The following is a 14,253-nucleotide window of genomic DNA, read 5'->3' on the forward strand; positions in this document are numbered from 1 at the left end:
TGTTTCCATGGTTATCTTCCAGTGATGGGGGTACCCCCTGCTGTTGGATCTGGATTTGATCAGTGTTTCTTATGCACAGCTATGAAACTATTAAAAAAACACAATCGTCTCTCACAGCTTGTGCAGTGTGAAGAAATTAAATTTAATTTAACTGACAGGGAGGTTGTCTTCAGATGTTAGTGCAAGTTATATTTACAATAAGTCATATCAATATTGTGCCTATATAGTTGTTTTTTTTAGTCTGTTATTGTCAGTGACTGCAGATTTAACAATGGGCCGGTCTGCCAAAAAGTGCATCGCCAGCCAAATCTAGGGTCCATATGGTCTTGTCTGCTCTTCCTCTTCCCCTCTTCACCCAGCCTCTGTTCCCAGCAGGTGATTAGACACACATGAGGCTTGTTGAGGCCAGGGGGGTTACACTGTGTCTATTTACATAACATACTGTATACAGGAATTAATCGAATAATTTTTTTTCAGAATTGTCGAAGATTTTAAGAAGTGGTTCTTTGATAATAAGCACATCACAGCTTCAACTTTGGCACATTACATGCATGTGTTTGTGAGTGTAGTCATAAAGCATTATGGATGCATTGTTATTTACTATAATCACCCACATAACACTCAACACAGATGTGGTCTTTAGAACAAACTCAAAAAATCCCCCTTTGTATGATGGTGATGCCAGTTAACTTCAAAACCTTGAACCCATAATAATGTTTCCTTATTAACCAGCAGATATATGTATACATTTCTTAAATAGAGGTCATAAACATCTGAGATATTATTATACTCATGTATAGCACACAGGGGAACAACAGAAATAGGTAAAGTAACAATATTAGTTTTCCCATTCCAAAGACAATGCTGATAAACATGGTCAATGGTTTTACAAAAGCAATGCTACCTCATTACAGTTTTTTTTTTTAAAGATTATTTTTAGGCCCTTTAAAGCTTTATGATAGAGACAGATGAAGAGTGACAGGAATGCAGGAAGACAGAAATGGGGAATGATACGCGCGAACCCTGGGCTTCCGCAGCAAGGACCGAGCCTTCGCACATGGAGCGGCTGCTCTACCAACTGAGCTAAACGCCGCCCCAGTTCTGTTTGAACAGTGTATTTTGCATTAGGGACAGTATAGGCAGGTGTTGGTCCAGTAATTAATCCAATTTTTGTCTTGTCTGAGTTTGCACTGTGTTGTGTTCTTGTTCCTGTTTGTCTTAACCTCCCTTCTCGCTTCCATGTCAGTTTTCTCAAATACGCTGGATGTTAGAACAAAGTCTAGATTTTCTGTTTCACCAGCAGGAGCTGCCTGGCTGTTTCTGTCTGGTCGCTTTCCAGGTGACCACCAGACTGTGACCAAGACTTGGCCATGAGAGTGAACACTGTGTGTGTGTGTGTGTGCATGTGTGTGTGTGTGTGTGTTTCTCTGTATGTATGTGTGTGTATGTGAGAGGACTTGGTCTGGCTACTGGAGATGTAGTGGAAGCCAGGTGGGGCAGGCCCTGCTTCGCCGACCCCTCAGAGCTCCATCTGGACTGTGGGGGGCTGTCATTTAGGAGTGCAGGGCCTGAACGGAGGAGCAAATTACTTTTTAATCGATATATATTCCCAGTCAAAGCCAGTCCCAGCAGCCACTTGCCTACTTTCCATTCTATTTGTGGAAGCTCTCTGCCTCAACTACTATAATGTGTGTCTGTGTGTGTGAGGGAGGGAGGGAGAGACAGTTGGGGTGAGTTTTGATGACCACTTTAAGACAGTAAAAACAGATTCATGCGTTCCTCTCTTCTTCTTAAGGCTAGCCTTGTTTGTGGATGTATTTTTGCTCAATAAAGTCAGAGTACTACAAGGACCTTGTAATACCCATGTGGCTTTAGATGATATGAAGGCTGATAGCAAGCTGTTCCTTTGTATCTTCAGAAAGCAGTGATTCCAGGGCAATGAAACATGAGCATCAGTCACTCCGTTATGAACAAAAAGAAAAGCCTCCCCACCATTAAACACCACAGAGCTACAGTCAAACATGTCATGTGCTTTTATAGAAGCCCAACAATGCTGTAATGTGATCGTTTTCCCAGCTCTGGTTTCTTGCATCTATTTTGAGTCTGATGCCCAGTGTTGAGCCTCACACTAACAGGCGCTACTGTGCAGCAAACATGGGTAATAAATTATGACTCAGCCCAATGCCGCCACTGATTGTTGGATCCATTTTCTAAGATGCTGTTGTTTCTAACTAATCTGCCCCTCGGGGGCTCTCGAAACGGAAGTTTAATTCTGTATTTGCTTGCTCTGTAGAACAATTTTTTTTTGTTCTTTTCATAAAGCATTGAATCACCCCCTTTGTAAAAGCCAAAAAATATATATAAAAACTTGGACTATAATGGTGTCACATAAAAGCTCCTGCAGAATGAGCAATACCAGTGAATGAGGCCGCTGTTTGCAAGCGCTCCTGTCAGTTTTCCTTATGCAAACCTCCCAGGAATTGTAAATGTCGTCACATTCTCAACAAGCTTCTTGCTATTTGCTGAAAATTAGTTTTTGGGTGTGTTTTTGTTTCTCTGCAGTGCACCAGAAAATGTCTAATTATTTTACAAGACTTTATAGAAGTAGCTCAAGACATGACCTCAACTAAAGGATAGCACAGTCACAGGAAGTCTCTGTCACGATTATTTTGAACTTGAACTGTTTGGTGTTGAGAGCTCAACGCACTGCAACGAAATCCAAATGAAGAAAACAACTACACCAATTTGACAACATGTGCAGCATTTAGAAATAACATGGACACATTGTGAAGCATATTTACCAAGTTAGCATCACATTGTAACATCACAGAGGAATTAAATGAATGTATCTGTGATGTTGCACAGTAAGAAGGGTACATCAGAGGATGTCATAGTTAAGAGGGTAGTGATGCCATGAGACACTGATGATGGTGTCGGGGTGAAGAGAAATGGCTAAGGATTTGGGTGGATGAGATGTGGAGCCGGACTTCTGATGAACTCTGTAGAAGGACCCATGGGTGCTGGATGTACATGTCGGGTGATGGAAATTGGAGATGCATGGGGTGGAGGAGGGTGGCGTCGATTTGGCGCTGAAATGACAGCTGACATCATTGATCCTAACACATTCACAGCAATGTTTGGCATTCAGCCCAATGGCAATAATTTCACATACCATTGCAAAAGGTTCTGACTTTCACCGCCGTATTAGGTCTCATCCGTAAAAGTGAAAACATGTTCCACTCCCACTTATTGCAGATGGTTTAAAGATAGATTAGAGGTTGAAGACTGGTCAGGATTTATTAATTTGACATTGTTTTATTTGTTTGTGACTTGTGTAGCTCCAGTGCATTGGTCTCTTAGGGTGCCTGCAGTATATTATTTTACTTGGATGTTTGCAACATCTGGTGTCCCTGGGTTGTCTCTGATTGTGACCTTTGCTGCACTGCTTGGCTAACTCAGCTAGGAGTGGGAGACAGAGTGAATTAAAGAGCTCAGAATGAGGGGAGTTTGGGAGGAAGGATGGAGAGATCTGGCAGGTACTCAGCCAGAGGTTCCTGTATTTTCTCTGCTGGTATCTTGTCATGGTCCCCCCTGAACAAACAGGACATGAGCTTAGCCACCCCATGCTGCTGTGTTCATGTACCATTCATAGCTTTTATTCAGACAGTTCTCTGTTGTTTACCACCCCTCCTCTTCGTGCTGGGCGTGCTTAGTTAGCCACAAAGGCTCTCTAGCATCTTTCCTATTCAGACTAGTGGCAGACTGATACAGTCAGCATTAGTCTTAAATTATAAATCTAATACCCGCCAGTCAGTACTGTCAACCTCTGATATGTTAGTGCTTCTTTTTTAACCCCAGCAAGGGTTATATTGAGCGGCTTCAGGATGTCAGTCTGTAAAATATACAGTGAAACCTCACCCTTACCTTCAGCCAATAGGAAAAATGATCTGGCTTAATTGCATTGAAGTGATAGCTTTGATTCACTTTAGTGAAAATGGATTCTAATTGTGTCAAGTTTCCTAACGTTCATGCAAATTTCTCATAACCCACTTCTCCACTGACTTTCTTTATGCTCAGTATCATCCAATCACAGAGTTGAATGCACTGTGCCCTCCGGGGGTAGCTGTTTCCCCTTGTCTCCAGTCTTTGTGCTAAGCTAAGTAAGTTAGCTGCTCAAAAAAACTCAAAATACACAGACGTGTAAAAAAGGCTTTCTTTCTGTGTTTTTCAGGTGGAGAATCTCATGTGTTGTGGCTCTGGTGTGATAAATGTCAACCTGTCCTGATATTTGTATGGGTCTTTCTCCTCAACCAAAGGTGAGTTCCTCCTCTTTTCTAACAGGCGTGTTGTGGTATAGTGTTACCAGTGGATTTATATAACAGGTGCTGCACATGCACTATGCAGTGATCGGACATTATTCTCAAATAAATTGAATGCTGAAAGTCTCTGGAAAGCTGTAAAAGACATCGAGTAAGTGTAAGTAATGGATGGCATGTGGTTTAATGACAAGCTCATAAAGCTTTGTCTGTGGTTTCATGTGATTTATTACAGTGAGTACAACAGTGTTGAACATAGGTCAGTTTCAAAACACTTGAGATGTAGTTGATTTCTAGCTTGGATTTTTTGCATCGCTGATATGTCTTTTGGTGCAACAGATCCCAGCCTGCCGTTGAGAATAGAGCGAATAAGATTTTGTGCCAATAAATCGCCATAAAACAGAAATAGACAAAATCTCTGCTATAGTATCCAATTTTGGATTTCTTACCACAGATCCTAAAGAAGTTCTGTATGTGCCCAAGATCCTTTCAACATTTTGGGGTTGTCCTTGCTTTCAATGTTTTGTTGCCACCTGACAAACAATTCAGGCCTTGATGTTGGTTGCCCGGGAGCTGTAAACTGAAGTTTAACTTATTTGTGGAAGCTCAGTTTCCTAAAAAATACCAAGCCCCAAAACAGTCAGCCTTTTCTTTGGTCACTTTGAGAAGAGGATTCTCTTTAGCTGCTGATTTATGAGAATGCTGAGTCGTTGCTCTGTGTTCCTTTCTACTCCTGCTGTTAATCTTGCTTCTGTTAGCTTAAACTGGTCATTTGCATAGCTACGCTGAGGAAAAAGTGGATCCCAACTCCAGATCATGTTTTGTTTATGTCTCAGTGTTGTACTTTTTGTTTTAATGGGACTGAGCTACTGCACTCGATGTTCTTGGGGAAGCAGTGCATCACCCAAACTGCATCTGTGCACCTCCACCAGGACTCATGCCTGGCCTCAGTTTTAGAACTTGACATGAGGGGAAGATTTAAAGACTTGCAAAATAATTCATACAAAATGGTAAAGACAGCCAGGCTATGACATGCAGTTATTGAAAGCACTGGAATGGGAGAGTAACCTCCACCACCTCCCTCAGGCTATGATTCTCCCCCAGTTAGTGCCAGGCAGGGCTGCTGGGACAGAACCACTGATGATCACCTGCTGCTTCACTGCCTTTTAGAATTTTATAGTGTGCAGCTAAATGTTGTTGTTGATTGTGTTTATGATTCTATAATTTCATTTTCTACCTCTCCAAAGCCCTAAAAATCTTTCCTTTATGATTCATCAAGGTAGGAATAAGTGGCCATCTGTGAGCTGAATGTTTACAGCAGATAGAGGTCAAATAACAGACACACACTCAGTTGTGTCTTGAGAACCCTGCAGTTTGACCAGGAGTCATTCTGGATTGTGTTTAGGAACTTTCTGAATTATAGCCTGTGCACCTTATTTATCAGAGCAATTTATATCTCTTTATGGAGACCTGTTGAGAGTTTTGGGCATGTGTTATTACATGGAGAAAGATGAGGATAACTTCAGCAACAGCTTGAGCTTGAGTGAGCCTGGTTACACTACTTTTTTTTTTACAGGATAGTAACCTTTAACCTCTTGTTCTCTCTGTTGGTAGCAGCAAGCACACCACAACTGTTTGCATTCGAGTGGTGTATGTGTGAATCACTGCTAAACAGGGAGATTTTTCTCTTTAAATACCACGTTCTGTCTGGCCTTTCTCAGAGAAACGTCAGCAGCTGCCCTTCAGTTGTTCGTATCAGCCTTCACTACACCTGCAGAACATTTCAGGGTACAACAGTTTCAGCTTGTAACCCTTACCGAGTAAATGCTAGTCAGAGAAGGTTAAGTGCACTGAAGTGCAGTTATCCATCCACGAGCCCCACCTTTCAAATCCAGGTAGTTTTATCCTTAAATCCTTGGCTCTCCAAAATGGCATCGTTTTAATTAACTCTCTGGAGCCTCTCTAAGAAAGGCCATTTTAATAGAATGCATATTAATCCGCTGGCAAGAGACCAATTATGGTTGACTGTCACTGTTCGTGCACGCATCGTGTAGACTAATATGACCTCTCTAAACCTAAGCTCAGTGATTAAACTCTTCTGTTCTCAAGTATTATATAGTTCAGCTTTGAAATATCGGAAAGCTACTCGTCCAAGTATCATAAATGAGGTCATTGCAGCCATATCAACACTTTTATTTTGTAAATCCAATGTATATTTACTGCAATATACATATAACATGGCAGCACAGTTTACAACTAACATCTTAGCATGGATCTGTAAGCTGATAATGTGGAATTTCCTGTAACTGTGCAATGTTTACAGCATTTAAGGGTACTCACACACTGCTAAGTTATATATGTAATCCTTTGCTGCTTTTCTTTGCTATGTCTGATTGCAAACTAAGTATATTTGGGTTTAGACCATGAGTTGAATAAGATATTGGCCAACATATCAATATATACAGAAGGGGCGCTACAAATTAAAGTAAACAAGCCAAATAAAATCAATGACTGGGGAAACATAATGAATGCACAAGCATCTGTAGGGCAGGAGGGGTCACTGAATGGTTTAATGAGCATTAAAATGATGTGAATCATATGCTATGGCCTTCAGTGACCACATTTCAACCCAACTGGAGAGATTTTGGACAGCTCTCTCCACCACCATCATTAAAACAACAAATGAGGGAGTATGTTTTGGAAGGATTGTGTTCATCCCTTGAGCAGAGTTCAGAGACTTATAGAATTAAAGCTAATTAAAGCTGTTCTGGCAGATTGTGCTGGCCCAGGACCTCTCCAAGACCCTTTATGTTGCTTTTTCCCTTTAATTTGTCACCTGTACCTAGCAACAGTAGCTAGCCAGTAACTAGATCGTTAGACTTTCAGTTGACTCTGAGTGGGTTCACCCATGTTTATGTTATTTTGGATAAAAGTCTTCATCAAATGGTATAGTTAATAAATTATCTCAGCTCTGTCCTGCACTTCAGCCGAATGGAAATGAAAATTGCTCTAGAAAGTTTTGAAGTTACTTTTCCTGACTGTGGTGTGTTGAATGTGCAGAGGAGGACTTTTAATAAGGCAGCCTCAGCCAGGGAGTCACACAGACTGTCTCTAGGGGCCACCAGGCCCATAGCCATCAACTCCCAGCTTTCCCCACTAATGCACTACTTTATTCTCTCCCTCTCTCTCTCTGTTGCTCTCTCACACTGACACCTTTGAGACACCGGCGTTTTGTTTTCATTTGAATGAAGAGGGTCCGCTGGCCCACAGCCCAGTGATCTGCAGTGGCCTGTTTTCCAAATAATTAAGATAGAAGAGAATTTATTAAAGTTAATTATTCTTCTTTTTATAGTGCAGATACACAATCATTGAGTTTTGTTTTGCTCCTCTTCCTCCCTCTTTCACATTACATTTTTCTGCATGATTAATAAGAACAGCTTTGCAAGAGAAGTGACATTTAGGCCATGTTGCCTTTGAAATGATTTCTTGTCATCTAGTCCCTAAGCTTCAGGAAGTGTTCAAATATTGTTTATTACTCATTTTGATTCATTCAACGTCAGAATTAGCCAGAGGCCACTGTTTATCATTTTATGCACTGAAGGCATATTAATGGGCCAGGGAAAACGACTTTAATAAGTTAATGTACACCAAGGGGGAAGTGCTTTTTTTATGACTGGATCTGGCAGCGTGAATTGGTTGAGACAGAGGGTGAAATGGGTTTGCAGCCGCGCAGTCAACTCCAGTCCACAGTCGAATTTGCAATCTTTCAAGGAAATTAGAGGTTGTAATGATAAAACCTTCACGTTCTTCCTGTCTGCATTTACTACAGTAATGAGTCTAACCATACTCACAACGTGTCATTTCCAACATTTCATCTGCGGCAAAGCACTTACAGTGAAAAAGAGGTTTTCAGCCTCCTGAGAAGATTGCATGTTCGGCTTCAGAAAAAAGAAAGCGGAGCTGGAGGTGTGGTTGGTGTAAAGCTGATATTTGCAGAGGCTCCAGACATGAATGTGGTCGCATTCAGTTGTAACTCTGAAGTTCCTGTGTACTTGCTGCACAATCAACCTGCCACTAAAAATACATTCATGTTCTGCCACTTGTACCCAGACTATAAGATTATAGAAACGCTTCGGGACCAACTGTCCCAATTTTAGCTGAGTTGTTTGTATAGCATTAAAGCATATGTTTACTGCTGCTCTCAGTAATAATTATATCCTCCAGAGTGGTGGGGAGAAAATGTATACTTAGCTCAAATAGGCCTTGCTTCGTAGGGGAAAGATTGTGGGTGTTTTATCACTTAAATCTAGTCCAGTTCCCAGGTAGCAAACAAAATACCTCTACAGCTACGAGTTAAGCCAATGGTTAACGATCACAATCAATTCAATTGTATAATACAAAGGCGAGCTTAACACAAACAAAACCAAGCCGACTGTCGGGTGGTTCAAACCTAAGTAGCGTCAGTCTTCAGATTGTAGCATGGGGACCGGATGGTTGGACTGGGGGGTGCTCCAATCATGCTGCTCCAGGCCCCCATCAGCTGGGACCAATCGAAGCCTGGCGTCCTCACACCTACATCTGCACACACAATCAAACACTACAAGTCACATTATATACAGTGTCAGCAGCAGCTGTAACAGACAATGAGGAATTTTGAAGGTTTCCAGCATACTGCTCTATTTCTAAATACTGAAAATGGTCCTAATAAGCTGCTCTTACATGTGGCCATGTATATTACTGTGATATATAGAATGACATCAGTATTGAATATGCAGTATGAGTGGACTTATTCAATGACTACAATGACTTATTCTTATTTATTCTTATTGATATTTAAAAAAAACACTTCACAACAAAGCCCATCAAAAGAAACAATACATTTGCATGCCCCACCAATGATTTCTTTCTCATGAGCATCACACACATTGATTGTTTTGTTATTCGCAATAGTAATTAACCACTACCACACGCTGTGGCCAATCTTGCTGTTTATTTCCAGCGTGTGTATAAGATGGTGGGTAGTGCAGCGTTGCCCTTGCTCTGGTGTTTTGAGACTGTATTTGGATGCGTGGCGGAGAGACCCGGCGAGCGTGACTAATCCGGGGATCTCCTGTGTGGTGTGTACGGCTAGCCGTCCTTCACGCCTCACACCTCCCTGATGGAGACCGCACACCTACCGCCTCTCACACCAATGGAGGGAGGGTATTATCACCATGTATAGTGTAGTTTAGACTACGAAGTTTTTTTTCAGTTCCCAGTCACTCCACTTTGTTTGTTTTGTTTCTTCTAATAGTTTGTAGAAAGGGCACAAAGTGAAATATGTCTGAGATTCTGCTCTGGTTACTATAGCCAATGTATTGGCACATGATTAGGGAATGTCTGAAATCAGTACATCTAGCTGCACTCAAATTCACCTCACAGATACACTTTTAGCTTGACAAAGTGCTACAGTACAGTGGTGCGGGTAAAAAAAAATGACTGAAATAAATATATGACAGGCAGGAAAGAGCCAGCTGGTGAGTCAAATGTCAACACAGATATCATTTTTTCATATTTTTGTATGAATATTTGGGATGATTTCAAAGGTTTTAAAACTGAGGGTTTCCACTCATAATTTAGGGTTATTATTCAAAGCCTGTAACCTCTTTTGGCTGCACAGCCTTCACTTTATATGTATTCACTGTTATAGCTACAGGCTATCAGAGACCTGCTAATTCTGTTTTGAAAAAAAAGAAAAAGACAACACTGAGCAAAGTTCTTATTTGCCAAAGAAGAGAAATTGGGAATGTACAGTTCCTCTGTATTAAGAGGATTGATTTGTTTGTGAACTCAAATGGCTTAAGCTCCTCAATGTTATGCACCAGTGTGAGACTACTAATATATTCATTGGTTGTATCTGAAAGGAAAAATAAAACAGTGACATCCAACTGAATCGGTTGAGACAGGTAACACAGATTTGAGGTTCAGACTCAGCATGACAGTGACATACAGTGGTTGAAATGGGCTCACTCCCAGTACATAAGTCTACGCTCTTCGGTTATCAATCAGAGCCGGGCTGGACCCTTCACACTCACTATGGAAGTTGAGCAGTGCCCTGTCTTGTGAAAGTGGGTGTCAATGCTTACAACTTCGATGAGAGGATAAAGTTAAACTAGCCTTTTTGTCATGAGTGACATGTCTTGGTCTGTCTCTGTGGGCTGTGTTTTGTGACTTTGTGCCTGATAAAAGTGAGAGTGAAATACAACTATTTGTTGCATTTGTTAATGTGTTAAATTGTATGTACAGTTTGTCAAATGATATCAATCTGATTGTTTGTAGTCTATGTGAACACACATGTGCACAAGACAACCCTGAAACGACAGAGCCACCACACATAACAACCCCAATTTAAATCCCTGGTAATATAGTATATACACTCAATATTTCTATCTAGAATACTATTGATGAAGTTGTGACACACAGCATTTTTGCTGAAAATTCTCTGTAACTACAAGTGGCATCCTATACATACACAGTCACTGTTTAAAGAATATACGAAACTTTAACTTTGTGGTACACCCCACTACCTCTGGTAGTGCGTGCACTGCATGCACCAAGGCTAAAAGTCCTTCCTGCAGTGACTGTGGTTTGATTTGGAGCAGATCAACACCTGCCCCCCTCTCTCTCTCTGTCAAAATAAGCTTTAACTACAAATAACATTTTATCCTTCATATCAAACTCACTGAATTACTTTTGAAATTATTTGATGAAATGCCGATATTTTTTATGTGTCAGTCAGTCACCCACTTAATTAAGCGTACAAGGAATGTGGTGTCGAAATTCTCAAAGTAAACACACAGAGCGTGAATGAGATTGTTGCTTTTTCCTGGGCTGCAAGCCTCTTTCAAAACTTCTACCAGTAGACCAAGCTCCATCTGTTTCCCCTTTTCACTGTCTCGCTCTTTGTAGACAGAGGGACCCAGTGAAACCAGGCCAGGATAAATCTCTCTGTGCTGACTCTGCCCGTGTCAGCTCCAGATACAGCCTGCTACCTTCGTGCTTCTTTTTATTGTAAATTTGAAACCCAAGTCACTCACTTTCTTCCACCAACCCACTACTGTACGCTTTCATCTCTGACAACAGCCCTGGATTTTTCTTTATGTGGGTGTGTGTGTGTGTGTGTGGGTGTGTTATGATTTTTTTTTTACTCTTATCATGATATTTTAGTATAATTAGCTGGTTCAGAATGTATGTGTGTATTCAAGCGTATATACAATATGTAAATGTGTGAATGTGTGTGTGTGTGGTGAGTGTTGGGAGAGAGAGGATGGAAAAGAGTTTAGCCTCCTGGTCTCAGGCTGCAGAAATACCGTACTGGAATGTTAATTGGTATGACTGGTCTGCCTCACAGATAACACACAAGGCCGCTTTTAATAAACCAAAGATCAGGATGTCCCACCATCTCGCCCCACTGAGACAAGGGAGAAGAAGAGGGGGTGTGTGTGTGTGTGTGTGTGTGTGTGCGTGTGTGTGTGTGTGTGTGTGTGTGTGTGTTTAATAGCAGGCATGGGGAGTGGTGTTTGCTTGAATCTTTCCTTTTCCTTTCCCGCCTCTCTCCCACACATCTCAATGCCTCATAACAAATATATAGACAGAATCATTACAGAGTGTGAGGTGATTCACGAGGAGACTCAAAGCATATGTATTATTAAGACTAGTGCAGCAAGGTTTTGAAGTTATGCTAATGAAGAGCCTTTTGGTGCTACAAATTCATTTGAATAAATTCTCTTCCTAACCCTCCTCCTCTTTCCTTTTTCTATCTTCTATCCGTTCTACAAGTCACACATTCAAGGACGCAGCGTTGGCGTGAAGCCGTGCACACGCTGTTTATGGGAGGTGATGGTAGATTAGACAGTAGCTACAGAAAGCTCAACATAGACCTCTGACCGGAGGCTTTTCCTCCCACATGCAACCTATAATAAAGAGCTCATTTTATGTTTATCTCATCCTCCCTTACATACATACATGTCTCTATAGAGAACATAGAAAATATACAGATAGCTATGGATGTTCTTTATGTATGAATGCCTACATACATATATAGCATGCACATAACCCCAGACAATCGTCCCTTTACACCCAAACAGAACGGAATCACAGCATCCAATCATAAAAACACAAATGATTATCAAAGAATCATGTTCTTCTCTTCGAGAATTTATTAATTTAAGTGGTATCTATCATTAAAACTAAAACTGATATAAACCTGGAAATGTAGCAATACTATCTGGCATCTGTGTTTCCATTAATATTTAACAAAATCCAGTTGACATCAAGTAGAGAGTCTGATATTGTGAACTGAAGCCATATGAACAATTTAAGGGCAGTTTTACACATACACACAGACACACACACAAGATAATTGCAAAAACATTATTCAAGTATTCCGTGTACATATCCCAGACTTTTTATTCTTGATAGGTCAAGAGTGCTACTGAAACAGCAATTAGACCACGGTGCACTAAAGTGTTCGAAGATGATGCAATTACTACTACTGAATTATTCAAGCAAAGAGTCTCGTGAAAACATTTCAATTCAAGAGCCTCAGACAAACTACAGCATAGACACTTGATCAGAAAAGGTTGATCTTGACTGGCTAATGTATTTTATCTGAAAAATTAAGTAAGATTTTGTAATCCATTTGACAGCCAACAGATACCCAGTGCAGGGATGCCAGGATTTGTGCACAGGTAGAGCCGTGAGCCACCTTTGCCCTTGAGCCTTTCCAAGCCGATCCAGAGCCGGTCGCGGCACACCGCTGCGGAGGAAATGCGCCTGACGGGGGCCAGCCAGCGCCGGGGAGAGGTCCCACGAGGGGATCCTGCCGCACCGTGCGGCCGAGTTGAATCCCCCGGCAGACTGCGTGGAAGTTGCGGAAAAATCGCGGTGATTGGTTAAAATTGCAACTCTGCCCTGAATTCACAGGGATTCACTGAAGTTGCGTTGAAGTTGCAAATCGCAACATCGTGAATTCCTGGAGGGTCTGTGTTATGGTATCATTTACGGTAGAGTAAATCAGTTGTTCAGTTTTGTTCGTCGACATAATCGTGACTAATCGTGGCAGCCCTATGCACAGACTTGTCTCTTATCCTGGTGGCTGAGTTTTGAATTAACAGGGGAGTGAGGTGAATCACCATTTCAAGGTTTTAGAGAGAAACAGTCCAATATTTGAAATGTTTCTAAGTCACCTTAAACAGCACTGAGCCATGGTGTGTTTATCTCAGATGAAGCTGCAGTCAGAAATGACACCAATATTTTTACAAGATGTACCATGATTTTTACAGATGGTGACAGTTACCAGGTTTCCATTCAGTATACCCCGCAATACCTATCTGTTCTGACTGACCCCTAGCATCAACTACACTCACACAAAATGCCTTAAACTGTCATTTAGGTACAACGTAAACCACTGAAGATTTGTGCCATCAAAACCGATCCAGGTTTTAAAACGATCGATTATGATGTCGAGATTAATAGTACTGCATGTTACTCTTTGATCCAGAATGGAGTGGAGGGAATAATAGTAACTTATAACCTATGCTTTTCCCAAAAAACATAAAAGCCACTAATTGATCTGCCACTTGGCTAAAAACAGGATCTTAAAGTTGGCCTGGAATTATTAACAGTTGGGATCAATGTTGGCTCATATTCCCGCTAATAGTTTTCACAGTGTTCATTCAATAGTTTCTTCAGTGAAGTGGAGACTATGCTCACAAATGCTGCTTCTGCAACTTCTGATGGATATTTCAACAAAGGCTAAAACAATGTTGGGCACCAACAGTAACAGAAATCAAGAGCTTAAATTACGGAAAAAGAACCAAGACAATAAAAGTGTGATTATATCAAAAGTGGAATTTTAGGAATTACAGACCCACATAATGTGTTGTGTGCACAGACA

The 14,253-nt window shown here is 41.1% G+C and overlaps 1 protein-coding gene across 8 annotated transcripts in view; it reads left to right on the top strand.

Annotated features, from left to right (window-relative positions):
• arvcfb (ARVCF delta catenin family member b) overlaps positions 1–14,253 on the top strand; it is a 191,075-nt gene that overhangs the window by 38,010 nt on the left and 138,812 nt on the right. For all 8 annotated transcript variants that reach the window (XM_027275646.1, XM_027275604.1, XM_027275638.1 and 5 more), the window contains exon 2: positions 4,232–4,316. The gene's annotated coding sequence lies outside the window, so the exon portion shown is untranslated. The remainder of the gene's footprint in view (positions 1–4,231; positions 4,317–14,253) is intronic.

The sequence above is a fragment of the Larimichthys crocea genome, chromosome III (assembly GCF_000972845.2).
Source record: "Larimichthys crocea isolate SSNF chromosome III, L_crocea_2.0, whole genome shotgun sequence".
Classification (NCBI taxonomy): Eukaryota; Metazoa; Chordata; class Actinopteri; family Sciaenidae; genus Larimichthys; species Larimichthys crocea.